Genomic DNA, 26973 nt, shown 5'->3' on the forward strand with positions numbered 1-26973 from the left:
AACTATCATCCGATCGTGGAACAGCAGATAACTCATCCTTCTCCTGTGAATGTTAACCTGATTGATCCTCACTGAGGTCCTCCCCCTCCCTCTCCCCAAGGCTTTCCTAAGTGCCCGCTCTCGTGTTTTGCTACATGGAAACAAATTGCCATATTTCTGGTTAATTTAACTCTCCTCCATTACTTGGAAAATTTTCGTTTCGCTTGTTTGTGCTTTTTTGCTTAATGACTGACTTTGGTAGAAAAGCATTTATTAAGTCGTTTTGTAAAATGGGATCTGGAGATTGCCAGAGAAGCCAGGTTCAAATGAGGAAATCTAAATCAGTTAGGGATGACCTTTAAGATAGAAAGGGTGTTTATTAAGTGTCCTTTTCTGCGCCCCCCCCCCCCAAAACAGTGACTTGCACTTTACAGTAAGCTCTGAATCTTAATCCATGTAAAGATTTGTGTACAAGTTCAGAGTGGAAAAATCTGGCTTTGTTTTGAAATATATATATATTTTTAAGTTTTTATCAGTTTGAAGGCTGTCAGTGTGTTGCTTTTTACAACTGCAATGTTAGTGAAATTAACTTAAAACAAGTACTAAGACAAACTTTGTTAGAGTGGAGTATTTTATTCCTCATTGCCAGTAAAAAAAAAAAGGGGGGGAGGGGGTTACCTATTTCACATTTTACATTTACATGGTTTATAAAGTGTACAGATCTTTCAGTGTAAAATTTCAAATAGGTTGTCACAAATTTTAAATTCATTGACAGGTTTCTGTTCTCTGTGCTCTGTGAAATGTGTAATATATCCATCATTTTTTATATCATATTGAAAATTCATATTACAGGGGAGATGTCACCATTTGACAAAAGCTCATGTATCTTGAAAATGAAAATTCTGGGGCTGCTATAGATTTCTGATGGAATGATGAGTTGGCCATATGCATGGGGAATGTATTCTCTTGAATCTTATCAGATAAGATGTAACATTCTAAATGGAACACTTACCACTAGGTTAGAACCAGCCAGAAGTGCTATATTACTATGTAGCTAGGTGAAGCAATTCCTAATTTCTCTTTAACTGTTTCCTTCTAATGGCCTTTCATGTGGCTAGGCTTGGCCATGATACCTTGGGAGAAAACAAGGGCCATAGGGACTAGTAAAAGTTACATAGTTTCACAACCCAAGTTTTAAGCAGATTGCGTAATCGGGTAATTGACGGTGAAGTGAAACACCAAGTTCAGGTCTTCTAAATGTAACTGTTTAATAGTCCTGGAGTTTCTTTCTACACAGTAATGATAATTGAATTACATAGTCCGCTTACTGGTGGGTGTTTGGGACTTTTCTTCATTGCTAAAGAGCCAAGTCTTTTTAGTTGTTCAAGGCAGGTGGCAGTGCATGCTTTCCGTATGTTGTCCACTAGGGAGCCACACTTGAGTGTTGAAGAAGGATGCTTTCTGGGGCGGAGGATGGCGGGGTCATGTGTGTCATTTGTGTGAAGTCTGTGGTGTCTTAGCTTTCCTGATGGACCATTACAGGCTTACTGATTCTGATAATGCTCAGTACAGCCTTGTGTTAAGGTTGTGTTTATCAAGAGGAGAAGTGTAGGGATGCACTTCTCAGTTACTGCTTGGGGTGGTTCACAGTTCTTAGTTTCTCCTTTGGAGTTATTTCCAGCCCCCTGGACTCATGGCTCTCCAGCTGTGGTGTGTATCAGAATTACTTGGGGAATTGAGTGAACCTAGAGAGGGCCAGCTCTTTTTGTTCTTCAGTGAGTCACACTGAAGTGGTGAACTTGCTTCCACATGTCCCTCATGATACCCACCAGAGTCTGAGAACCACTATCTTGGCTTGCTTAGTTTTTCCGCATCCCATCACCTATTGATTCCCCGTGTTTCTCGAATGTGTTTGCATGTCCAAATCACCTGCAAGCTCTAAACAATACAGAAGGCTGACTCTTATTCCCAGAACTTGTTTTAATTGACTTTTGGTTTGATGTGAGCATCAGGAGATATAAAAACTCAAGTGGTTCCAGTGTGCAGTAAAGTTTGAGAATCACTGTTTTAATTTTTTTTTTTTAATCTACGATCGCTTGATTTTTCCTTTAACCTTGTTTCTGGCTGGTCTTGTGGTTCTGTAGACTGTGCACCCCCTTGCTGGACCACCCACAACTCCAGTGAGCTTTCTACACTTTTAGCTGATTTTCACTTGTTCCATGTTCATGATCTCAAACTTTGAAATGTCTTCCAGACTTAATTAGCTTTTGAGTCACTCATTCTATTTATTCCTACCGACATTGTCAAGTTCCTGCTTTGTGCTAGTCTGGGGTTTGCATCAGAGTCACCAGTGCAATTTAAAAATACTTGTCTCTCTGGGCTCTACCTCCAACCAGCAGGTCTTTGGAGGGAGAATGTGCGGGTTTAAAAACTCCGCAGGTGATTTCTTGTGTCTTTGTGTTATGGTTTTATCCTTGTAGGCTAGTCTCACAATCATACCCAGTTCTCTGTCATCCTTACCCTGACTTGCTGTGACCTGGCCTCCTACGTGGATCCCTTTTCTTGGGCAAATCTCAGCCTTGAGTAAGGTCTACTCTGCCTCTGGCTTGCTGAAGAAATCTCAAAACAGAGCTGAATTGGTTCAATACAAACCTACCTTCGTTTTGGGCCCTCCTTGCTTCCCGTCCTCCCAGAGTGGTTTGTTTCCCCTGTTCCTCTTACTCGCACACCCACTTCTCACATCTTTGTAATTTGAGTCTCAGGTGGAGCTTGAGTTCCAGGCTGCTAGCTTCGCCCGGAGAGTCTTCATGGTGCCGCATTTAGTAGCGTTCAGTGCGTCTTATCAGCCCGTGGCGTGGTTAACCGATGGCAACCGGCCTGTAAATCTAACAATAAGCGACTGTCACCCTCTATGCAGTCTTACATGTGGCCACCTGTACCTCACCTTCCTGAGCCCTTGTTATGTGCCAGGCACGATGTGCTTTACAGGTAGGCTCATTTACTCTTCACAACAACCCCAGAGAGTCATGTAGCATTTTGTACTCATTTTGCTTATGAGGAAACTGAGGTGCTGAGCTATTAACTAATTTGCTTAGGGTCTCAGGGCTAGGGGTAGAACCAGATTGGAAGGCAGACTGCCTGATCCACGGTTTCTGTGCATAACCAGTGGACTGGGGTGTTTCCCGCGCAGCCTGTGGCTTCATGGGGGAGGGGGCAGGAGCGGGGAGCAGTCTGATCAATACCAGAGGAAGATGGCGGCCGATGCTTTCCAAACACTACTGAGTTACATGACCTCAAGTTTCAGGTTACCTTATTTACTGTTCCCACGGAACAATAAAAACTGCATTAAACAGTCTGGTAAATAGAGAAGAATATGCATAGCCCTCTCAGTCTGTTGGCAGATTTGAACCCCCCAAAATTGACTACTAGGAGCATACTAACCATTTCTTTGAAGGACACTTGGAAAATGCTCACTCAAGTACATGTATTTAAGTTCCTCAAATGGGAATAGAGAGGTGGGGTTTGTAAGGTACTGATCTTTTGTTAGCAGGCATTTTATCTAACCCCGGTTCAGTTCAGCTACATATTGGGATTATATCTAACCAGAAAGTTTCTTGTGTCACCAAATATTGGAGTAAATCAAAGTCACTCTGGAAAGCTAACTGGTGATGAAGTGGAATCAAACAGCATATTGTAGTTTAGTCCTACCTGTGTGTGTGCTCAGTCACAATCGACTGCTTGAGACCCCATGGACTGTAGCCTGCCAGGTTCCTCTGCCCATGGGATTCTCCAGGAAAGAATACTGGAGTGGTTGCCGTTGCCTTCTTCAGGGGATCTTCCCAACCCAAGGATCAAGCCTGCATCTCCTGCACTGGCAGGAGGATTCTTTACCACCGGGGCCACCTGGGAAGCCCTCTAAATTCTACCTACTGCTGCTGCTAAGTCACTTCAGTTGTGTCTGACCCTGTGCGACCCCAGAGACAGCAGCCCACCAGGCTCCCCCATCCCTGGGATTCTCCAGGCAAGAACACTGGAGTGGGTTGCCATTTCCTTCTCCGATGCTTAAAGTGAGAAGTGAAAGTGAAGTTGCTCAGTCGTGCCGACTGTTAGCAACCCCATGGACTGCGGCCTACCAGGCTCCTCCATCCATGGGATTTTCCAGGCAAGAGTACTGGAGTGGGGTGCCATTGCCTTCTCCGAAATTCTGCCTACTAGTTGCCTTCGTATTCTGTCCATCCTGAGTCCTCGTGTTGTTTCGCTGGGGGAACTTGGCGGGGGGAAGGAGTGCCTTCTTCCAGGTGTCCCTGAGGTCAGAGACCAGTAATGTCTGCTGAGTACGTCTAGAGACTGAGACAGAGTGAAACTCAGAAACTGGATCGTGGCTAGGTCATGACTTAAATTCCTGTAAGAAGTAAGGAAAGCAGTAGTTTTGAAAGTAGACTCTTTAAGTCCAAATCCATGAAAGCTGAGTAAGGTGGGGATGGGGAATGAAAATGAGGTTGAAAGGTATAGTACAAAGAGGAGTTAAAGTACAATTATCTAAAAAAAAAAGTAAAAAAGTAAAGCTCTTGACGTAAGTTTATGATCTGGCTAAGACTTGGGGTAAGCAGTCACTGTTTTTTACCTAATGTGATTGGGCATTTTAATACATATACAGTTCCTTTCATTCTAATTAGTAATTTGACTTCTTCATTTCCATAAGGTATTTTCTTAAAACTTACCCTCAGTTCATAAATCTTTTAATAAAACAGAACTTTTATTTTTTTATTTTAAAATATTAATTTTTAAAATTAATTATTTTAATTAAATTTAAATGTATTTTAAATTAATTAAAATATTTAAAATAAAAAATTTATTTAAAAAATAAAATAATAATCTCTAATATAAACATTTGTGCCTTATTTTGCCACATGGAACTGCAGCGATGGCCTCTCATGTCATTCTTTTGTAGCAGTGCATAGAAATTAGTCTTGTGTTTTTTTAATGATTCCCTGAAATAGAAAAGTGTCTCATAGTTTGATAAATACCACCCACCAGTTATTGATCCCATACCTGAGACCTGCTCTGGAGAAACACATTGTTACTAACCCATATCCAAGTACAGACAGGGTTAGAGATGTCAGGAGCAGTGCTTCAGGAAGCTCTCGTTTGCTCCTTTGCTCTTCTGGCCTTGAGGTGCTCTGACCCCCTGACAGGCCGCTCTGAAGACACACTCCTTACCTTGATCTGGCTGCAGGCTCCCTGTCCCCAGGGTCTCCTGTGGGTACTGTGGGAATGAGAACATTTTATAAAGCTTTCCTAGAAAAAAGGATATGGTGAATGCAAAAGGCATTGGGATAAGGGTTAGTAGACCTGGTTTTTATTTCATCCTCTAACTAACTTGTTATATTAGCAGGTTTGTTAGCATCTGAGTTGATTTTTTTCTCTCCTGTAAAAGTTGGAGGTTAAACTACATCTTCAGAATTGTTCTGCCGTGAGTTTTTGATTTGTATTTTGTCACATCTTTTCTGCCCTTTACCAAGCTTCTGTGTCTTCTATCTGGGGATTCTATAACTCCTTATGTCTTAGCTCTTAGAACCTAATTCTCTTCATTTTGCTTTTGCTGTGGTGTTTACAATGTCGAAGATAACTAAGATGCAATATAATATTTCTCCTTAGGTGCTGCCATCTTACACATGATATATTTACTCTAGCCTGAAAGTGGTTCATACTCAAAATTTTAGGTTCTCTAAAATGAATTAGTGCTGCAATTTATCAATGAAGACCTGAAGTTTGGAGGAATAAATTTCTTTAAAATGTGAGATGCTTATTTATTTAAACGGCTGGAAGAAAAAAAGGGCAAGACTAATTGAAACCTAGGAGGTCATTAATGCAGTGAGAAAGTTTAAAAGAGATGAGATAGTGATATGAGAATGTTCACGTTTATTGGACAGTGACCATCAGTTATTGACGAGATGGTAGATGCTGTCTGTTCCTGGGCGCTACCTGGTGCTGCGTTGGCTGTCTTCATTAGGGACTTTCAGTAACTCAGATGGTTCTCAAAATTCACAGTGATTATTTTTCACTTTAACAGGCTTAGCTGGCATGCTGTTGGTATACAGACAATGTCTAGTGAAGATAACAGCTATCAATTAAATCTAGTTTCTTAATAATGAATGTCAGTCAGATAAATCTTCTAATGTATTGATATTTGGAGATTAGCTTGTTGAACATGGGCCAAGTCTGTAGTTTCTGCAGTGTTTTGGGGATGTGTGTGTGTGTCTGTCTGTCTGTAACTTTGGGGATGTGGGCTTGTGAGAATGGGCTAGACTCCTGGGCCCATATTATCACCCAGATAAATTTAGCCTTTGATGTAGTGTTTTGTTGCCTTTTCTCTCTTCTAGAACTCTCTTCTGTATTCTAGACATGATTCTTTATTGTGAGAGGCTTGGAAGCTCTCAAATATGTAAGCTTGATTTTTATGAAGATGAATGATCTTTCCAAGAGAAAGAATATAGGAAGGTAACTAAAGAATGACGGTGGCAATTGGAAGAGGAATATGGCTACTCAGAGTGCTGTTAGTTACCTTTATTAAGAATTATACCAACCCAAGCAGGCTAGTTGAGAAAGTTAGATTTTGGGTGAGGGGAGAGAGCATAGCTTATATCACATGGGTATAACCTGTTCATATGTTACATCCACAGGTATCTATGGGTTTTTCTCTGTAGTGTGAGCCTTAGTTTTGTGTATATTTGTGGTTGAAGGTCAGTTCTATCTCACCTTCCCTCTAGGTGTTAAATGTGATGCAAAAAGAATAGGAGGTTTTGATTTTGTGGACCAAGCCTGCTGTACAATGAGCGTCAGTGTTGATTTAATACATGAACCACCAGATGGCAACAGGAAAAGTATTTATATAGGATGTAATCTCTAGTTTGTGTAGCTATTTTTTTTCCCTCCCTTCCATGGTACACTGCTTTTCAGCACTTCATGCAATATATAAAATTCTCGGCTGTGAGCAAGGTGAATTCATAATACCTTACAATGCAAATCACAACCAGGAAATAAAGTAGTGGCAAAGTATTACTTGGGGAAAAAAAGACATTTTATTTACATGAGTGCATGTATAAACTGTTCCCAGAGGGAGTGGGTTTCCAAGGATGCAACTTTATGATTTATATTATTGTACAGTTATGCTTTTTCTAATTTTTTATTCAGTGTTTAGTTCTACAGCAATCTATGATGATTTGCAGAACATAAAAGAAAACATGGCTCTTAGCCTCCAGCATTTTATGTAACACCTTTAAAAGGAGGAGATACATGAGTTAACAAACATTGTGTGTATTTATGTATTTTCTGGCCAAAGGTATTTTCACTTTATGTGGAATTTGTTTTATTTTTCTGTGTAGGTGTGTCCCCCTTTTCTAAGTGTGTCTTCTTGGCTTTTCTAAGGTTGTTGTTTTTTTTTTTTTCCCTTAGCTAAGACTTCCTTGGTTGCAAACTAGAAAGTCAGTATGAATGACTTAATAGAAAAATGATTTTACTGAAGGCATCTTGAGGTATCGATGTTACAAGACAAATACTTTGAAACTTGGCAAATTTAGGATTCAGCTCCATCTCTGGGATCAGTTCAGTTCAGTTGCTCAGTCGTGTCCAACTCTTTGTGACCCTGTGGACTGCAGCACAGGAGGCCTCCCTGTCCATCACCACCTCCAGGAGCCTACTCAAACTCATTGGTGATGCCATCCAACCACCTCATCCTCTGTCCCCTTCTCCTCCCACCTTCAATCTTTCCCAGCATCAAGGTCTTTTCAAATGAGTCAGTTCTTCGCATCAGGTGGCCAAAGTATTGGAGTCTCAGCTTCAGCATCAGTCCTTCCAATGAATATTCAGGACTGATTTTCTTTAGGATTGACTGGTTGGATCTCTTTGCAGTCCAAGGGGCTCTCAAGAGTTTTCCCCAACACCACAGTTCAAAAGCATCAATTCTTCCTCACTCAGCTTTCTTTACAGTCCAACTCTCACATCCACACATGACTACTGGAAAAACCATAGCTTTGACTGTATGGACCTTTGTTGGTCAAGTAAAGTCTCTGATTTTTAATATTCTGTCTAGGTTGGTCATAGCTTTTCTTCCAAGGAGCAAGCGTCTTTTAATTTCATGGCTGCACTCACCATCTACAGTGATTTTAGAGCACCCCAAAATAGTCTCTCACTGTTTCCATTGTTTCCCCATCTATTTGCCATTAAGTGATGGGACCAGATGTCATGATCTTAGTTTTCTGAGTGTTGAGCATTAAGCCAACTTTTTCACTCTCCTGTTTCACTTTCATCAAGAGGCTCTTTAGTTCTTCACTTTCTGCCATAAGGATGGTATTATCTGCGTATCTGAGGTTATTGATCTTTCTCCTGGCAATCTTGATTCCAGCTTGTGTTTCATCCAGCCTGGCATTTCGCATGATGTACTCTGCATATAAGTTAAATAAGCAGGGTGAAATATACAGCCTTGATGTACTGCTTTCTTGATTTGGACTAGTCTGTTGTTCCATGTCCAGTTGTAACTCTTGCTTCTTGACCTGCATACAGATTCCTCAGGAGGCAGATCAGGTGGTCTGGTATTCTTATCTCTAAGAATTTTCCACAGTTCATTGTGATCCACACAGTCAAAGGCTTTGGCGTAGTCAATAAAGCAAAGATAGATGTTTTTCTCTTGCTTTTTCAATGATCCAACAGATGTTGGCAATTTGATCTCTGGTTCCTCTGCCTTTTCTAAAACCAGCTTGAACATCTGGAAGTTCACTGGAGCCAAAAATTCAAAACCTCTCAGGTGCTGTCCTCTTTGTCATCATCTCTATTTGCTTCTATTCGTGTGCTGGGGTCCTTCTTGATGCTCACTGAAATTGCCTTTCTCTTTGTGACTAAAATGGGCTGTACTCTTATTGCCTCAGACTCTGAAATAAAGATTGACTTAAAGCTTTGGTTGTGAAATAGATTTGTATTTTAAAAGCATTATCTTGAGAAGAAAAAAACACTTTGATTGCAAAATTGAGAATGGGTTGGGAGAAACCAGAATGCCTGTAGACAAGTTAGACTGTGTCACCTGTTGACGTGAGAGAAAGTCACAGCTTGGGCCAGGGCGGTAGAGTTGGAGATGAGAGAGGAAGACGGATGGGTTGAGAGAGAAATAGGGGACAAAAGATGGGCAGGACTTGGCAACAGGTCGGACACAGAGGCTGAGTGAGAACGTCCGGTGGTAGTGTCCGGCTTTCCGACTCGCGCGACTGGCTGATTAGGGGACTCAGTCACTGAGGTTAGACACCTTAGTGTGGGCAGGGTAATCATGATTTTCAGTGTATCAATGTGAGGTACCTTTGAGGCAACCAGGCAGACTTGTCAAGAAGATGTTTGGATGTTGATTTTGCAGTTAGAGGGTAGCTCTGGGCTTTTGATATAAATACTTATGGAGATAATGTAGCCTGTTTAAGAAGATAGATTTGGCATAAAATAAAATCAACCCATAAAAGCTAGCTGTGCTTCCTTGGGTTGGCTACTTAATCTTCTTTAAGCATTATTTCTCATCCCTGAAGTATAATTGTACAATGTACCTTCTTAGTTGTACCTACTTCATATAGCTATTGTGAGAATCAGTTGAAATCATGACAGATAAGAAAGGTATTTAGCCAAGTACATAGTAGTATGTCTCCAGTGCATGTTAGGTGGTGGTGTGGTTGTTTACACTTTTGTGAACAGGAATCATGCCTCATTCATTTTGTCTTTTCCCATAGTTCTGAAGTGTTAGTCCCTCAGTCATGTCAGACTCTTTGTGACTCCATGGACTGTAGCCTGCCAGGCTCCTCGGTCTGTGGGGATTCTCCAGGCAAGAATACAGGAGTGGGTTGCCATTTCCTTCTTCAGGGGACTCTTCCTGACCCAGTGATCGAACCTGGGTCTCCTGTATTGAGAGAGCCTTCAGGGAAGTAACAAGCCATTAGAACAGAACGGGGCTGGTGAACAGTTGTCATGACTAGAATGTAGTCATGTCAGAGTGGCAACGACTTACTGGTTAAACTGAAGGAGGAAGAGAGGGATTGATGAGAGTGAGCTTAATATGAGGACTGAGAAACGGTCATTGGATTTGTTGATAAAGTGGGAAATGTTGATTCTTTTTAGTATAATTTCGCTAGAGTTGTAGGAACATAAAGCAGATTGAAGTTGATTACAGAGTGCATGGGCAGTGAGAGAATGGAGTCAACACGTGTTTTTCTCATACTGTTAAAACTCTCAAGTAAAGAACTGCAAAGGCATTTGAAGTGTGTAGTGACAATGCCTTGGGAATATTTATCTTTTCCAATTTAAAAACTGTTCTCAAGGCTGAAAAAAATTGTGGGCTGTTGTCAACTGGCAAAACTGTAAGTAATCATCACAATTCTCTGAAGTGATCAATTCACAGTTTCCTATTTTGTGACCCTTGGAGGCTTCTAGCAATATTGCTACTGGAGCTGATGTAGAAGACTTCCATTCCCACTCTGCTGTAAACACGTTGAAACTGTGGACAAAAGAGAACAAGGACAAGTAGAAGCATTCTTGAGCCTGGTGAACCAGGAATCCCAAAGGTCAGAAGTGGAAAGAGAATTCAAAGCCAGGGTATACTTGGGAGCTCAAGGCCTGTGGTGGTTTTAGTTCTGGGTATAGGACCCAAGGGTCTCATGAAGGAGCAGGAGACATGGTCTTAGGTCTGCTTAAGGAAGGAAGGCAGAGTTGGGGTCTTCCAGTATAAAATCTTGAGGGGTGTCCCATCTGTGAAAAGAAGACTAGAAAAGTCTTGCCCACTAGACTGAGGGAGTACAAAGAAACGTGCTGTCCTCCTGGGGTTGTGTGTAACTAGGAATAAAAAAAGCAAGTCCATACCTCACATTGGGGGTAGGTTGAAATTTAACATTTCTTACAGTGTAACTAACCCTCAAGCTAAGAAATTAGCACAAAATCTGGTCCAGAACTGTGGGAGCCCTCAGAAATAAGTGTGAAACTGTCCTGCAGAGCAGAGGAACAACCCGGGACTCAACAGAGGAAACCACTCATGCTAAGGATGAACTTGAAATAAAACATGCCAGTCACACAAGGAAATGAATCATCATGAAGGAGCTTTGGCAGATGCTGTAAACAGGAGAAAGGTGCTCCTGGGACATGGGACAGAAATCACTTGGTTAAAATTATTAGCGATAATAAAGCTGCAATGAAAGAACATCACAGATTGGGAAGAGAACACACAGATTTGGAAAGGAACCAAGTAGAACTTCTGGAAACCTCAAGTAACCTCAGTGCATAGGTTAAACAGCTTGAGTGGATATAAATAGAGAGAAAACTATTCATCTTTGAAGGGTTCTGAAGAAATTGCTTAGGAGAGAGAGACAGTGGAAAATGCATGGTTAAGACTTATGCAATTTAGTACAAGAAAGTTCACCGTTACCTTCTGTGAGCTTCCTGAAAGAGAAAATAGAGTGGGAGAGAGACTCTTCAAAGATATAATGGTAGACATTTTCCCATAATAAATGCAAGGCTTACTTCTTAGGTTCAAGAAGCACAGTGAACCCCAAGCAAGATACAAAGAGTTCCATACCGAGACATATTGTACCTGAAACATGAGAAACAAGGTAGAAGCAGCCGAGGAAAGTCACTGTCTAGACTAGAAAGTGTTTTGCTGGTGCAGACGGTGATAGACTATTATCTGCAAAGTGCGTTTGGAGAGAGAGACATCAACCTGGCATTCTGTATCCATATAAAGTAATACTCAAGGGTGAAAATGAAACATGAGTTTTGTAGATGGAGACCAAGTTGATCACTTTTGCTGAAGGAACTACTAGAAGATGTATTTCAGGAAGAGAGAAATTGAAAACTGAAAGGAGGAGTGAAATACAAATAGTGAAGTGCTGACAGAGGGGTCAGAACCTGGCGGATCAGCTGAAACAAGAGTCCTGGTAGGGCTATGAGTAGGCAGGTCAGTTAGAGTCCGGAATTCAGCTTAGCACTTGGAAACACAAAGATGAAGGATTCAGGTAAGAAAGACACTGTGACAGCAGTGATGAATTCCTTGTCTACATGATTAGGAATGTAGACCAATGTCAAGACCTCCATGTTTAGCCAACACATTCCATAATGACCTCCTTAACATTCTGAATTGGGGTCTTAGCTGTGGAAAAATAGGATTTGAATCTTAGCTATTAGATATTCAATGCACAGGGTAAACTACGTTTAACATTTGGAGGAAAGCATACATATGGAAGGAGGACCATGGTTAAGATACAAAGAAGCTCAATGGATGAGGATAAATCGCAGACGTGAGTGTTGACTTTTGCCATTTTGTGTCAACTTGATATGATTGGCTGGTGGTTTTTGACCAACTCCTGGACTTTGAAAATTGCTTAAATCTAGTATCACAGTATATAAAGACAACAGTCATCTGGATCATAACTTTGCTGTTCCCCGTGGGATCACAAGTGTGAAAGGAAAGTTGTGGTATGCTTTTATGTGGATAGATACTTTGTAACAAGTTAAAACCTATAGTTTAACATTTTATCTGAAAATACAGCTTAAGAGGACTTTTAGAAACTATATTTCTTTGCTTTGAAAGTTGCTCTTTCTTGGGTGAATAAACTTAATTTCATCATAGAGACTATTGAGAATAAAAAACTCTAAAAAACAAACAAAACCCAAACCCCATTTGCCCTTCTCCAAAGTCAGCTAGTGAGGAAACACTGGGAGTCTTAACCTGCTCTGACCCCCATCCCCCACTTTTAGGGAATAAGTTGGGTTGGATGGAGTCCCGTGCACTGTATGTAATAGTCAGTGGCAGGCAGCTCTTACCAAAATGGTGAGATGTGAATTTTTATGGCATCTTTTCTAGTGGCTGATGTAGCACATGAGAAAACTACTTTATTATGTTGGTATTAAAAAGATGTTGTAGAAGTGGATCTAATTGACATGGAAGCATTTTCAGAATATATTAGGTGAAAAATGAGGTTATAGCATGGTTTGTACAGTGTGATGGCCTATCTTTATTGAGCGCTTCTCATGCAGCAGGCAGTGTGCTAAGGCCTTTCTATACAAGATCTGATCTTCTGACAGTCCCTATTTCGTAGATGCGGAAATTAAGGTACAGAGAATTTGAGGTCACCTGCTTAGTAAGTGATGCAGATGGGCTTTGAGTGTAGTTTCGGCTGACTCCAGCGCCCCTGCCCCTTGCCCTGTGCTGCCCGCGTGTGTGGCCGAGCACACGTGGTGGGGCGCTTCTGACACAGGGTCATTCGTGCGTGTGTCCGTAGACAAGGACCTGGGGCGCGGTGCGCCGGCGCCTTGAGAGCGGTGGTCTCGTGATGGCTTTATTTCCTTTTACTTTCCTCTAGTTTCTAATTATTCTATAATGGGCTTGGATTGCTTTTGAAATCAGAAGTAGTATAAAATCTTATAGAACGGTGTAACAGACTAAAAAAAAGTAATGGGGATATAATTTTAAGTCAGAAATGGATAAGAAATTACTGTTCTATATTCAGCAAGTATGGTTGAAGGAATAGACCAGTCTGCTTAAAGTGCTTATCTCTGTGTTATGGGAAATTTTTCTGTTTTTCTATAAGTTCTAAGTTTCAAACAATAAGCATTTATAACTTAAAAAAATTGTGAAAGCAATTATTATTTGACATAATGTGATATTAGTGGATTTGGGGAGGAATATAGTATTAAAGTAATTTAGTGGTTCAGCCTGAGATTGCATTAATGGGGGCTTGAGATTTGGGTGCTTTTTTTCTATTCAAGGAAACTTAAATTACTGTTTTGGACCTTGTTTTGTTCACCTACTTGAAAAAGGCATGCAGTATCTTACATTACAGGCTTATTGTAAGAACAAAAACTCCTTTGAAAGATGAGTTGATAAACACATTTGTACCATCGATTTTTTAGTTAGTAATGTTTAATATTTTATGGTTCTGGTGTCACTTCTCCCAGTAACAGCTCTGATATCAAATACTTTTAATAAGTTTAAATTTTAATGATATTATGTACATAAACATTGCAGCATGTAGCTTGTGTTCAATGAAAATTAGTGATTTTAAATTTGTGTTTTACAAAAATTATGAACTAATACATATATATTAAATATAAATGCAGATTACAAGAGTATTATATATGAATGCAGGAGTGTAGTTGACCACAAAAGATGCTGTCTTCTAAGAATGACCCTGGTGCACAGCAGGGAGCCCACTGGCCGTTTCTCTGCTCTGTCATCTCTCGATTTGTTTTCATGGAGTTCTGCAAAGTCCTGCAGCTTCAGAGCTTCTCTGGTTCTTGCTGACCCTGAAGTTTACATGCTTGACTTTTCCTCAAGTCTGTTTTCCAGTATGACTTCCTTTTGCTTAAGCTAGCCGGTGTAGTTTTTTCTTGGAGCAAACAATATTCAGACCTTTTAAAATGGGAAGGCATAGTAAGCGCTGCCAGTAATTTTGAACTGTATTATAAATTAAAAAATTGTACAAGTTCTAATAGTAAATATTTCAAGGCAAGCAAAGGAACATGTTCTGAATTCTGAATGGGTGTATTACTCATTGAATTACAACAAATGGAGTTGGTCTTTGCCTGTTTTGATCTTGCTTTCATCTTAACCACTTTCCAGATTAATTGGAAAGTGAAAATTCCTTCCTCTAACCCTGCTTAAGGCACTGTCGTGCCTTCAGCTCCTCCTCCATTTCTGTGGCTTGGCTTCCTCCTGTGGCTGTGCCCATCTTGGCCTCTGGGAGTGGGCTCTTCTCTGCCCATTCCTGTTCTCTTGGCATTCTGTTTTTGAGGGGCTGTTGTTCTCCCCTTCCTCACCAAGGTTGCTTACCTGCAGTCTCTCCTCGTGTGTGTGGCAGCATGTGTGGTCCACGTTTAGGATGTGAGCAAAGTTATTAGGTACCCTTTAATTCTGAAAACACCTAGAAGTGATGCTTTATTAAAGTAGATGTGCCTTTGTGGTTCTTAAGCCTCTTTCTTTCATTTAGTTTTGGTAAGCAAGGAGGCTTAAGGTGTCTTTTCACGACAGGATTTTAGTTTACAATTATGTTTTATTATGTAGTGCTTCTGTTAGGTCCATACCATTTCTGTCCTTTATCAAGCCCATCTTTGCATGAAATGTTCCCTTGGTATCTCTAGTTTTCTTGACGCGATCTCTAGTCTTTCCCATTCTGTTGTTTTCCTCTATTTCTTTGCATTGACTGCTGAGGAAGGCTTTCTTATCTCTCCTTGCTATTCTTTGGAACTCTGCCTTTAGATGCTTATAGCTTTCCTTTTTTCCTTTGCTTTTTGCTTCTCTTCTTTTCACAGCTATTTGTAAGGCTTCCTCAGACAGCCATTTTGCTTTTTGCATTTCTTTTCCATGGAGATGGTCTTGATCCCTGTCTCCCGTACAATGTCACGAACCTCCGTCCATACTTCATCAGGCACTCTGTCTATCAGATCTAGTCCCTTAAATCTATTTCTCACTTCCACTGTATAATCATAAGGGATTTGATTTAGGTCATACCTGAATGGTCCAGTGGTTTTCCCCACTTTCTTCAATTTCAGTCTGAATTTGGCAATAAGGAGTCCATTATCTGAGCCACAGTCAGCTCCCGGTCTTGTTTTTGCTGACTGTATAGAGCTTCTCCATCTTTGGCTGCAAAGAATATAATCAATCTGATTTTGGTGTTGACCATCTGGTGATGTCCATGTGTGGAGTCTTCTCTTGTGTTGTTGGAAGAGGGTGTTTGTTATGACCAGTGTGTTCTCTTGGCAAAACTCTATTAGCCTTTGCCCTGCTTCATTCTGTACTCCAAGGCCAAATTTGCCTGTTATTCCAGGTGTTTCTTGACTTCCTACTTTTGCATTCCAGTCCCCTATAATGAAAAGGACATCTTTTTTGGGTGTTAGTTCTAAAAGGTCTTGTAGGTCTTCATCGAACCATTCAACTTCAGCTTCTTTAGCGTTACTGGTTGGGGCATAGGCTTGGATTACTGTGATATTGAATGGTTTGCCTTGGAAACGAACAGAGATCATTCTGTCGTTTTTGAGATTGCATCCAAGTACTGCATTTCGGACTCTTTTGTTGACCATGATGGCTACTCCATTTCTTCTGAGGGATTCCTGCCCACAGTAGTGGATATAATGGTCATCTAAGTTAAATTCACCCATTCCAGTCCATTTTATTTTGCTGATTCCTAGAATGTCTACATTCACTCTTGCCATCTCCTGTTTGACCACTTCCAATCTGCCTTGATTCATGGACCTGACATTCAGCATCGGACCTTGCTTCTATCTCCAGTCACATCCACAACTGGGTATTGTGTTTGCCTTGGCTCCATCCCTTCATTCTTTATGGAGTTATTTCTACACTGATCTCCAGTTCCATATTGGGCACCTACCGACCTGGGGAGTTCCTCTTTCAGTATCCTATCATTTTGCCTTTTCATACTGTTCATGGGGTTCTCAAGGCAAGAATACTGAAGTGGTTTGCCATTTCCTTCTCCAGTGGACCACATTCTGTCAGACATCCTGGACTGTGAAGTCAAGTGAGAAAGAATCACTACGAACAAAGCTAGTGGAGGTGATGGAATTCCAGAGGAGCTATTTCAAATCCTGGAAGATGGTGCTGTGAAAGTGCTGCACTCAGTATGCCAGCAAATTTGGAAAACTCAGCAGTGGCCACAAGACTGGAAAAGATCAGTTTTCATTCCACTCCCAAAGAAAGGCAATGCCAAAGAATGCTCAAAGTACCACACAATTGCACTCATCTCACATGCTAGTAAAGTAATGCTCAAAATCCTCCAAGCCAGGCTTCAGTAGTATGTGAACCGTGAACTTCCAGATGTTCAAGCTAGTTTTCGAAAAGGCAGAGGAACTAGAGATCAAATTGCCAACATCCGCTGGATCATGGAAAAAGCAAGAGAGTTCCAGAAAAACATCTATTTCTGCTTTCTTGACTATGCCAAAACCTTTGACTGTGTGGATCACAATAAACTGTAGGAAATTCTGAAAGAGATGGGAATACCAGGCCACCTGACCTGCCTCTTGAGAAATCTGTATGCAGATCAGGAAGCAACAGTTAGAACTGGACATGGAACAACAGACTGGTTGTTGTTCCATAGGCACAACAAATAGGAAAAGGAGTACGCCAAGGCTGTATATTGTCACCCTGCTAATTTAACTTCTATGCAGAGTACATCATGAGAAACGCTGGACTGGAAGAAGCACAAGCTGGAATCAAGATTGCCGGGAGAAATATCAATAAGCTCAGATATGCAGATGACACCACCCTTATGGCAGAAAGTGAAGAGGAACTCAAAAGCCTCTTGATGAAAGTGAAAGAGGAGAGTGAAAAAGTTGGCTTAAAGCTCAACATTCAGAAAACGAAGATCATGGCATCTGTTCCCATCACTTCATGGGAAATAGATGGGGAAACAGTGGAAACAGTGTCAGACTTTATTTTTGGGGGGCTCCAAAATCACTGCAGATGGTGATTGCAGTCATGAAAATAAAAGACACTCCTTGGAAGGAAAGTTCTGACCAACCTAGATAGCATATTGAAAAGCAGAGACATTCCTTTGCCAACAAAGGTCCGTCTAGTCAAGGCTATGGTTTTTCCAGTGGTCGTGTATGGGTGTGAGAGTTGGACTGTGAAGAAAGCTGAGCACCAAAGAATTGATGCTTTTGAAGTGTCGTGTTGGAGCAGACTCTTGAGAGTCCCTTGGACTGCAAGGAGATCCAACCAGTCCATCCTAAAGGAGATCAGTCCTGGGTGTTCATTGCAAGGACTGATGCTAAAGCTGAAACTCCAATACTTTGGCCACCTGATGTGAAGAGTTGACTCATTGGAAAAGACCCTGATGCTGGGAGGGACTGGGGGCAGGAGAAGAAGGGGATGACAGAGGATGAGATGGCTGGATGGCATCACTGACTCAATGGACATGAGTTTGAGTGAACTCCGGGAGTTGGTGATGGACAGGGAGGCCTGGTGTGCGCGATTCATGGGGTTGCAAAGCGTCGGACACAACCGAGCGACTGAACTGAACTGATGTAATGTTTATTCCATGTGAAAAATTACGAGTGGGAAAAGGATCTACTTTTCTGATCCTGGTCCTTTCTACTTGAGGTCATCACTGTTCTCTGATTATTCTTTCAGTGATAAGTTTTGTGTAAGGCAACCATATACGTATATCTCCTCCCCCACCCCACTGCTTTAGCATTTAACAAATGGTAGCATGCTCTTATATACTTTGGAGACTGGCCTCAGCGTAGTTATTCACTTAATAATGTGTTGTTTCAAGTTAGGAAATACAGATGTATCTTATTTTTAAATACGTATATAGAAAATGTGCTTGTAAGTAATTGGCTATGGTGTATTGACATTATAACATGAGGATAACTTGAGTCTTAGAGCTGGGTTCAAATCCTGGCTTTGCCATTTATAAACTGTGTCACTTTGGGCAAGGTACATAATTTGTCTGTTTCAGTTGTTCATTTATGAAATCAAAAGTTAGTATCTCTTCACAAGGTTTTTGCAAGGATTAGAAGAGAAAATGTATGTAAAGCATTTAGCACAATGTCTTGCTTAATATTAATAAATCATAGCTGTTATTATGCTCCTGAATTTATCAGATCAAGTGAACCGCTAATGTGCTTCTCCTTCCTCAACTAAAGTAGAATACACAGGAAGCATTACATGTTTCTTGACCTCTTAACTTACGTTGGTTGTCCTTTTTCTTCCAGTCTATTACTGTTTATGTTCTCTCCCGGTCCCTTCCCCACCCTCTCCCCAGTCAATAATGCATATTTCTTTTACTTGTGAGGTTTCTTACTGATCAGTGGTGTCCTCCTTTCAAATTGTTGCTTTTCAGTTGCTGAGTTGTGCTGACTCTTTGTGACCCCATGGACTGCAGCATGCCAGGCTTCCCCGTCCTTCACTCTCTCCTGGAATTTGCTCAACTCATGTCCATTGAGTCGGGGATTGCCATATGACTGTCTCATCCTCTGTTGCCCCTTCTCCTGCCTTCAGTCTTTCACAGCGTCAGGTCTTTTCCTGAGTTGACTCTCGGCCTCGGTGGCCAGAGGCAGGTGCTGTCGTTTGTGCTTTAGTATAAACCTCAGCAGAGAAGGTGTGTTTCTGTTGATGATACTCTGGAGTGAATTTAATATTGGCAATCGCATTTAGCATGTCACTAGACAGGATGATTCTTCTTGTGACTGGGATTTCAACCGGGATAGAACTGAGATTTGGATACAGATGGCAGTTGACAGGGTTAAGTGTGGGCCTGAGAATCTACAGAGGCACTTCAACTGTGGGCCTGTCTGGAGGTGGCCCTAGGAGGCCAAACCATGATGGGGGAAGTGTGTGTGTGCATGGCTGGGGGTATGCAGTGATACATTGTTCACTAAAAACTATCAGGAGAAGTCAGAGGCAGTGGGTTCTCATGGGGAATAGTATGCAGGGTATGGTGTGTTTTTATAAAAAAGAAAAAAATTGGTGCATATAAACCAGATGAGCTTCCTTACTGAGCTCTTCTAATGTTCTGCTCCAGAGTACGAGCTGTCTAGCTGTGGGAAGCCCCCAGCCTTTTCCACAGGGGAAGCATGAGTCTCACTTGACAGAGCATGCCAAGCTGTCACACTTGGAGGACTGAGGATTGGTGCACCCAGGAATGCTTGTGGACCTTTTTAAGGGGGTTGAGTGCCTGGAAGAGTGTCTGGGGGCTTAGCTGCCCAGTTTAAAGTATTAATTCACATCAGTGTGATTTCATCTGTTCCCACCGACTCGGGTGGCCTAAACAAGCCGGCTTATATTTGAGAGGTTTCTTTTATCCTCTCTTCAAGGTTGTGCTTTCTGGCTTCTTGGCTTTGATAGGTTTTCATTACCTGAATGATACATATGTGCACTGTTTGATAATCTTAATGTTTTTGTCCCCATTGAGTTTCTATCATATGTTGTGGTCATGAGTCAGGATCTGTTATCTACTCCCAGGGTATCTGGTGATGGTCTGCATGTCCTTGGTCTGTGTATTGCCAACTCAAATAGCCTTTCTGTCTTGGAACTGTAATCGCTGAAAGAAATGTATAGAGATGTAGCTACTGAAATACATTTGAAACGTTCTGTTCAGGGAGTTCACTTTTGTTACTGTTTCTTTATATTAAAAATCTGATTTCCTCCATTTGTCTAGATCTATTCCATTCTTAGAAATTCTTTTTTTTTTTTCCATTTACTTTTCTGAAAATTTGAACATTTAAAGAGATGACAGCTCAACTCTGTACCAAGGCTTTCTGAGAAAGTGAGAAAATGAATTTCATTTTAGAATAGCTCAGAATTGGTAGAGGGTGTGGTGTGGCAGAATCATAGTTCTTCTGCCTTTTGAAACCACCCTTCCAGATTCATTTCTCCTTGCCCCATTCTATCTGATGTGTGGGTTTAAGAAGCACAGATGATTCTGCCTCTTACACAGTCTCCCCCTCTCTCCCTCCTCACCCCTTGTACATGGATAAATACACTCAAAGAGTTAGCCATTCTAATTCCAGACATCTTTGTCCTCCTTTGCAGTTGGAGGTTCCCCCCCACCCCCCGCCCCCATCTCATGTTCTTACCTTACATATAATACCTTGGACTCTATGAAGAAAGCTACAAGTAAAATTATATGTATTTTTCTATTATACAGAATGAGAACTCATGTTCCTGTAGATTGCTGCTTAGCATTCAGAATTGTGTATTTCAGCATCAGAATTCCTTCTTTAAAAAACTGGCCATGTTTAATATTGATTTTTTGTTTGTTTTGGTTGGTATATGAACACTCTGAAGATAGAGGAAGCTGTTTGACTAATTTTTGTTCTTTACAAGTAAGTCATTAGAAATCAAACAAAATCTGTAGTGCCAGTTCATGGTCTTTGTAGACTTCTGTCAAATATCTTACGGATTTTAAGCAATTTCTGTTTTACTCATAATTGCAAACATCCCAGAATTACTCCTTCCTGAGGTACAAAGTTTGTTCAACTACTTATCTTTGTTAAGAAAGGAAATAAAAGACCTTTCATATATTCTTTGCTGTTTATAGAATAATACCAAACTTTGTTTACAGTGTTAAACTTAACAAAAAATGTTTAAAGTAATTTTGATCTCAGGAATTAGATAAGTTAGTACTTTGGTCCTGGCTTAGAAATATCAGCTAAGGCTAGGCAGCCTTACTTTAAACCTTGTACTTGATAAAAATTGAATGTTGCCTGTACTTAATAAAAATTGAATGTTGCCTGTAGACTTGGACAGAGAGGATCACAAAGTTATTGAAGTTTCTGTGTTTTTCTTCTGAAATGTAACTTTTCTAACCTAACATAGGTATAGGTATGTCTTGCTGTGCTAAAATTTTAAGATACATCAGAGCATGCCTACTGATGGCTCTTGAAATGAAGATTAACCAGACCACCTGACCTGCCTCTTGATAAAGCTATATGTAAGTCAGGAAGCAACAGTTAGAACTGGACATGGAACAACAGACTGGTGCCAAATGGGAAAAGGAGTACGTCAAGGCTGTATATTGTCACCCTGCTTATTTAACTTCTATGCAGAGTACATCATGAGAAACGCTGGACTGGAAGAAGCACAAGCTGGAATCAAGATTGCCGGGAGAAATATCAATAAGCTCAGATATGCAGATGACACCACCCTTATGGCAGAAAGTGAAGAGGAACTCAAAAGCCTCTTGATGAAAGTGAAAGAGGAGAGTGAAAAAGTTGGCTTAAAGCTCAACATTCAGAAAACTAAGATTATGGCATCTGGTCCCATCACTTCATGGCAAATAGATGGGGAAACAGTGGAAACAGTGTCAGACTTTATTTTTTGGGGGCTCCAAAATCACTGCAGATGGTGATTGCAGCCATGAAAATAAAAGACACTCCTTGGAAGGAAAGTTATGACCAACCTAGATAGCATATTGAAAAGCAGAGACATTCCTTTGCCAACAAAGGTCCATCTAGTCAAGGCTATGGTTTTTCCAGTGGTCATGTATAGATGTGAGAGTTGGACTGTGAAGAAAGCTGAGTGCCAAAGAATTGATGCTTTTGAACTGTGGTGTTGGAGAAGACTCTTGAGAGTCCCTTGGACTGCAAGGAGATCCAACCAGCCCATTCTAAAGGAGATCAGTCCTGGGTGTTCATTGGAAGGACTGATGCTAAAGTTGAAACTCCAATACTTTGGCCACCTGATGTGAAGAGTTGACTCCTTGGAAAAGACTGATGCTGGGAGGGATTGGGGGCAGGAGGAGAAGGGGACGACAGAGGATGAGATGGCTGGATGGCATCACGGACTTGATGGACATGAGTTTGAGTGAACTCCAGTAGTTGGTGATGGACAGGGAAGCCTGGTGTGCTGTGGTTCATGGGGTCGCAAAGAGTTGGACACAACTGAGCGACTGAACTGAACTGATTGTACATAAAAAATCTTTTTTTTGAAACTCAAAAATCTTAAAAAAATAACCTGGGAGAAGATGATACTACAGAATCTTTTGGCAGATTGCTTAGAAGCTTCAAAATCAAAGTCAAAATGAATTAGGAAGTCATCTTTGATTTTCCTGGGTCATTTGATTTGTGTAGATTTCCATGTCCCGTGTAAGGTGCTCATGACAGAGTAGAGTGTAGTGCTCGTGATGGGGTCCTGGCTGGTCAGGTGGTTGGCAGTAGGCTTTGGCTGGTTCTGCTAGCCCTGGCTCTGAAAGCTCAGCCCAGGAATGTGAATTGGGTGAGACTATCAGGACCTCTCCTACTGTTTTAAGAAGAACTAACCTATGTTGTTGCAAGAACTCAAAAAAGCCATGCTTATTCCTTAAAAAACAATGACAAAAAAAAAAAAAAAAAAAAAACCCAGCTAAAATATTAGAAAGATCTTATATTATCTTAAGTTTATGCAAAGAAACACTCTCTGTGTTGTGGCAAAAGTTATTTTTTAAACCTTTGGTTTAAAAAGATGGAGTTGTTTTTGACTGGTTTGTGAGATTATTTACAGGACTCAAAGGTGGAACTGTGTAGGAGTGTATATAGAGAGGTCTTGCTTTATATCCTTGCCCTCTAGCCTGTTTGCCCCCACCTCCTGTCACAGGTAACCATCCTAGCTTCTTTCTTTTAAAGATAATTTTAAAAATTGACATGAAATTCACATAACATAAAGTCAACCATTTAACAGTGAACAGTTCAGTGGCTCCTAGCACCTTCACGGTGTGGTGCAGCCACCGCCTCTACCTCGCTCCACAGCGCTTTCACTGTGGCCGAAGGCAGCTTGTAGCCGTTAGCAGGGGCTGCCCCCAGGGCCCCCAGCTGTCCCCTCCCTTAGCTACGTTCTGTCAGCCTGCATTTCCCTCTTTCATGTAAATGGAGTCATACAGTGTGGGAACTTTACTATGGCTTATTTCTCTTAGCCATGTTTTCAAGGTTCATTCACTTGTTGCGTGTATCAGCACTCCATTTATTTAGTTATTTATTTAAATTTGTAAATTGAAGGGTAATTGCTTTACAGAATTGGGTGGTTTTCTGTCATACATCAACAGGCAGCAGCCATAAGTACACCCATGTCCCCTCCCTCCCATCTCCCTCCCACCCCACCCTTCAGCCTGTCGCAGAGCCCGTGTTTGAATTCCCTGAGTCATACAGCAAATTCCCATTGGCTATCTGTTTTACACGTGGTTTGCAAATTTCTGTTACTCTCTCCACACATCTCCCCTTCTCCCTCCTCTCCTCCCACCTTGCCCACAGGTCTGTTCTCTGTTTCTCCATTGCTGCCCTGAAAATAAAGTCACCAGTGCTATTTCTTCAGACTCCATATATATGTGTCAGTATATGATATTTTCTCCTGGAGAAGGAAATGGCAACCCACTCCAATATCCTTGCCTGGAAAATCTCATGGACAGAGGAGCCTGGTGGGCTGCAGTCCGTGGGATCGCAAAGAGTTGGGCACGACTGAGCGACTGACACTAACATTTATATGATATTTATATTTCTCTTTCTGACTTACTTCACTCTGTATAAGGGATTCTAGTTTCATCCACCTCAATAGAACAGATTCAAATGCATTCCTCTTTATGACTGAGTAGTATTCCATTGTGTATAAGTACCACAGCTTCTTTATCCAGTCATCTGTCGATGGACATCTAGGTTGCTTCCATGTTCTAGCTATTGTAAACAGTGCTGCAGTGACCATTGGGGTACATGTGTCTTCTTCAGTTTTGATTTCCTCAAGGTATATACCTAGGAGTGGGATTGCAGGGTCACATGGTGGTATTATTCCTCACTTTTTAGGAGCGCTCCATTTATTTTACGGGCTAAGTAGTAGTCCGTTTTATGGACGTGCCGTAATGTGTTACCCACTCTTCCATTAATGGACACTGGCATTGTTTCCACCTTTTGCTGTTGTGAATCATGTAGCTGTGAAAATGTACGAACATGTGTCTGAGTACTTTCATTTCTTTTGGGTATATTCCTAGGAGTGGAAGTGTTGGATTGTGTGATATTCCTATGTTTGATGTTTTAAATAATCACCAAATTGTTTTCCATAATGGCTGAGCCACTTGAGAGTCTCACTAGCAATGTATGAGTTTTGCCACATCCTTGCCAATCCTTGCTATTCTTTCTTTCTCTGTAATCCTGGCAAGTGTGAATTAGTATGTCTTTGTGGTTTTGATTTACATTTCTGTAATAGTTAATGACGTTAAGCATCTTTCCATAAAACCATTGGGCATTTGTGTATCATTTTTGGAGAAATGTCTCAAGTTCTTTGTCCATCTTTAAACTGCATTGTCTTTTGTTGAGCTGTGAGAATTCTTCTAAATTCTATCTGAACCCTTACCAGGTATGATTGGTGTATTTTCTCCCATTTTCTTACTAGTTTCTTTTTAGTGTTTTTTGTAGCTGAATTTTTCAACCTAACAATATAATCTAGAAATCAATTTATATAGGTACATAGGGATTCTCTCTCCTCCCCTCACTATCCCCTCTCTTTGAATAGTACCTCACTATATGGATATACTGCAGTTTATTCAACCTGTTCCCCAGTTACTTGGGTTCCATTTTCAGTCTTTATTCCAGATAGTCCAAGTCCAGCACTTTACAGCGTCCAACACTAAAAGCTCTTCACCTGCCTGTAGACATCACTAAACATTTTCCCAGCTGGTTCTTGTATTCTTCTGTAACCTAGTCTAAGTTTCAGCCAGTATTTTCCATGTCTTGGGGTCACCATTGTCCACTGACTCACCTCAGCTAGAAACCTAAGATTCACCTTGAATCTCCCTCTTCCTTCTTGATCCTTCCCCATCCCTTGGCATTCCATCCCTTACCTCCAGTCAGTTTTAAAATCCTTGGGTTTTCTTCTCTAAGTATTTCTAAAATCTGTTGTCATTCTTACTGAATTTTCTGCCCAGTTCTTGGTCAAATCCATCCTCCACATGGCTTTCAAAACAAATCTCCCCACGAATCTCTGCTTACAGTGGCTCTCACCAGGGAGATCTTCATAATCTGAGCCTCGTCTCCCTCTGCTGTGTAATCTCTTCCTGGGGTACAGCTGCCTCTCAGAATATTGAGTTGCCAGTAGTTCCAGCCGTCTGCTCCCTTCTCCCCATCTATGTTGTTTTTACCTTCTTTGTTTTTGCAGGTCCAAAGGGAAGGTCCTAAACACTTTCTCCTAACCCGGCTCTCCCTGCCTTTGGCCAGGTGAACTTGGCTTATTCCTTGAGCCTCAGCTCAGTCATCACCGCCTTTCGGGTTTCTGTGTCCTCCAGCCAGAGAAGTGCCTTGCTTTCCACAGCATCCTGTGCATCTCCCCACCTTTGCACTGTCCTCACTATAGTTGACTGTGGCGGTCTCTCTTCACCAGTCCGAGAACCTCAAAAGATAGGATTATTTTATTCATTATTATATTCCTTACTCCTGGTGCAGTGCCCAATATATAATAGGAACCCAAGAAAATACCTGTTGAGTGAATGAATATGTTGTACAATTTTCCTTTACCAACATTTATGCCTGTGCTTATTGAATTTCCAGATCTTGCTGTAAAAGATAGAAATAATATGGTTAACATAGGCCAGCCTTTGAGTAGCTCATAATATAGTTGGAGATTCTAGAGGAAAACCTCCTGCCAAGTTCTTTCAGCCGTTGATCACTTCTGTTCCTCGTATTTGTAGAACTGAGGTCCCTTTTGCACATTGGCTGGGGCCACTCTCTGCTTCTAGAGGCTTTCCTTCTTGTAGAGCCCCTCCATCTTTAAACCGGCAACAGCATACCGCATCCTTCTTATTCTCTGAAAATCTTTGACTACTGCTTTCAGCCAGAGAAACTCTGCTATCCAGGGCTCATGTGCCCAGAGCAGGCCCACTGGGATAGTCTCCCTGTCTGTGTATGTCACAGTGCTCTAAGCTTCCAGAGGGTGGGGTGGGGCATTTTTGGAATTCTACCTACTGCAGTGCTCAAAGCTTAGTGATGTTTTGACAGATTGGGTAAGGGTTCTGCTTTGACCAGTAAAGTATGTCTTTCCCTGCCTTTTAACGTGAGGGTTTATGTGACCTGTTTCCATTTCTTCAAGCCCCTTGGCATCCTATTGCTGCATATGTGACAAGGATCTTAGTCATGTGATGTAGCTCATAATGTGGAAATAAGCTTGAGAGAAATGAGTTTAAATGGACTGTTGGTCCCCATAATGAAATCTAGTATGTACTGTTCTAGGGAGATGAGATTCATGTTTCTTCAATTTCAGTTTTAGATTCAGATTGTTTTTCTTGCCTTTCTTCTACTTTAGCATTTGAAATAATTGAGTAGGTTGTTCTGATTATAAGCATAATATTGTTTTTCTAAAGTAAGTGTCTTACTGAAATAAACATACAGAAAGGTACACAAATAATATATCACTTGATAAATGTTCACAAATGGAACAAGCACATGTAATTAATATCCAGATCAAAACATTAAACAAGTACCCGTATTCCAGAAGTCTGACTGTCCTATGGT

The 26973-nt window shown here is 41.1% G+C and overlaps 1 protein-coding gene across 1 annotated transcript in view; it reads left to right on the forward strand.

Moving 5' to 3' along the window:
• Nucleotides 1-26973, forward strand: part of SDK1 (sidekick cell adhesion molecule 1) — a 744026-nt gene that overhangs the window by 940 nt on the left and 716113 nt on the right. The gene's annotated exons all lie outside the window — the stretch shown is intronic.

The sequence above is a fragment of the Bos indicus x Bos taurus genome, chromosome 25 (assembly GCF_003369695.1).
Source record: "Bos indicus x Bos taurus breed Angus x Brahman F1 hybrid chromosome 25, Bos_hybrid_MaternalHap_v2.0, whole genome shotgun sequence".
Lineage (NCBI taxonomy): Eukaryota > Metazoa > Chordata > Mammalia > Artiodactyla > Bovidae > Bos > Bos indicus x Bos taurus.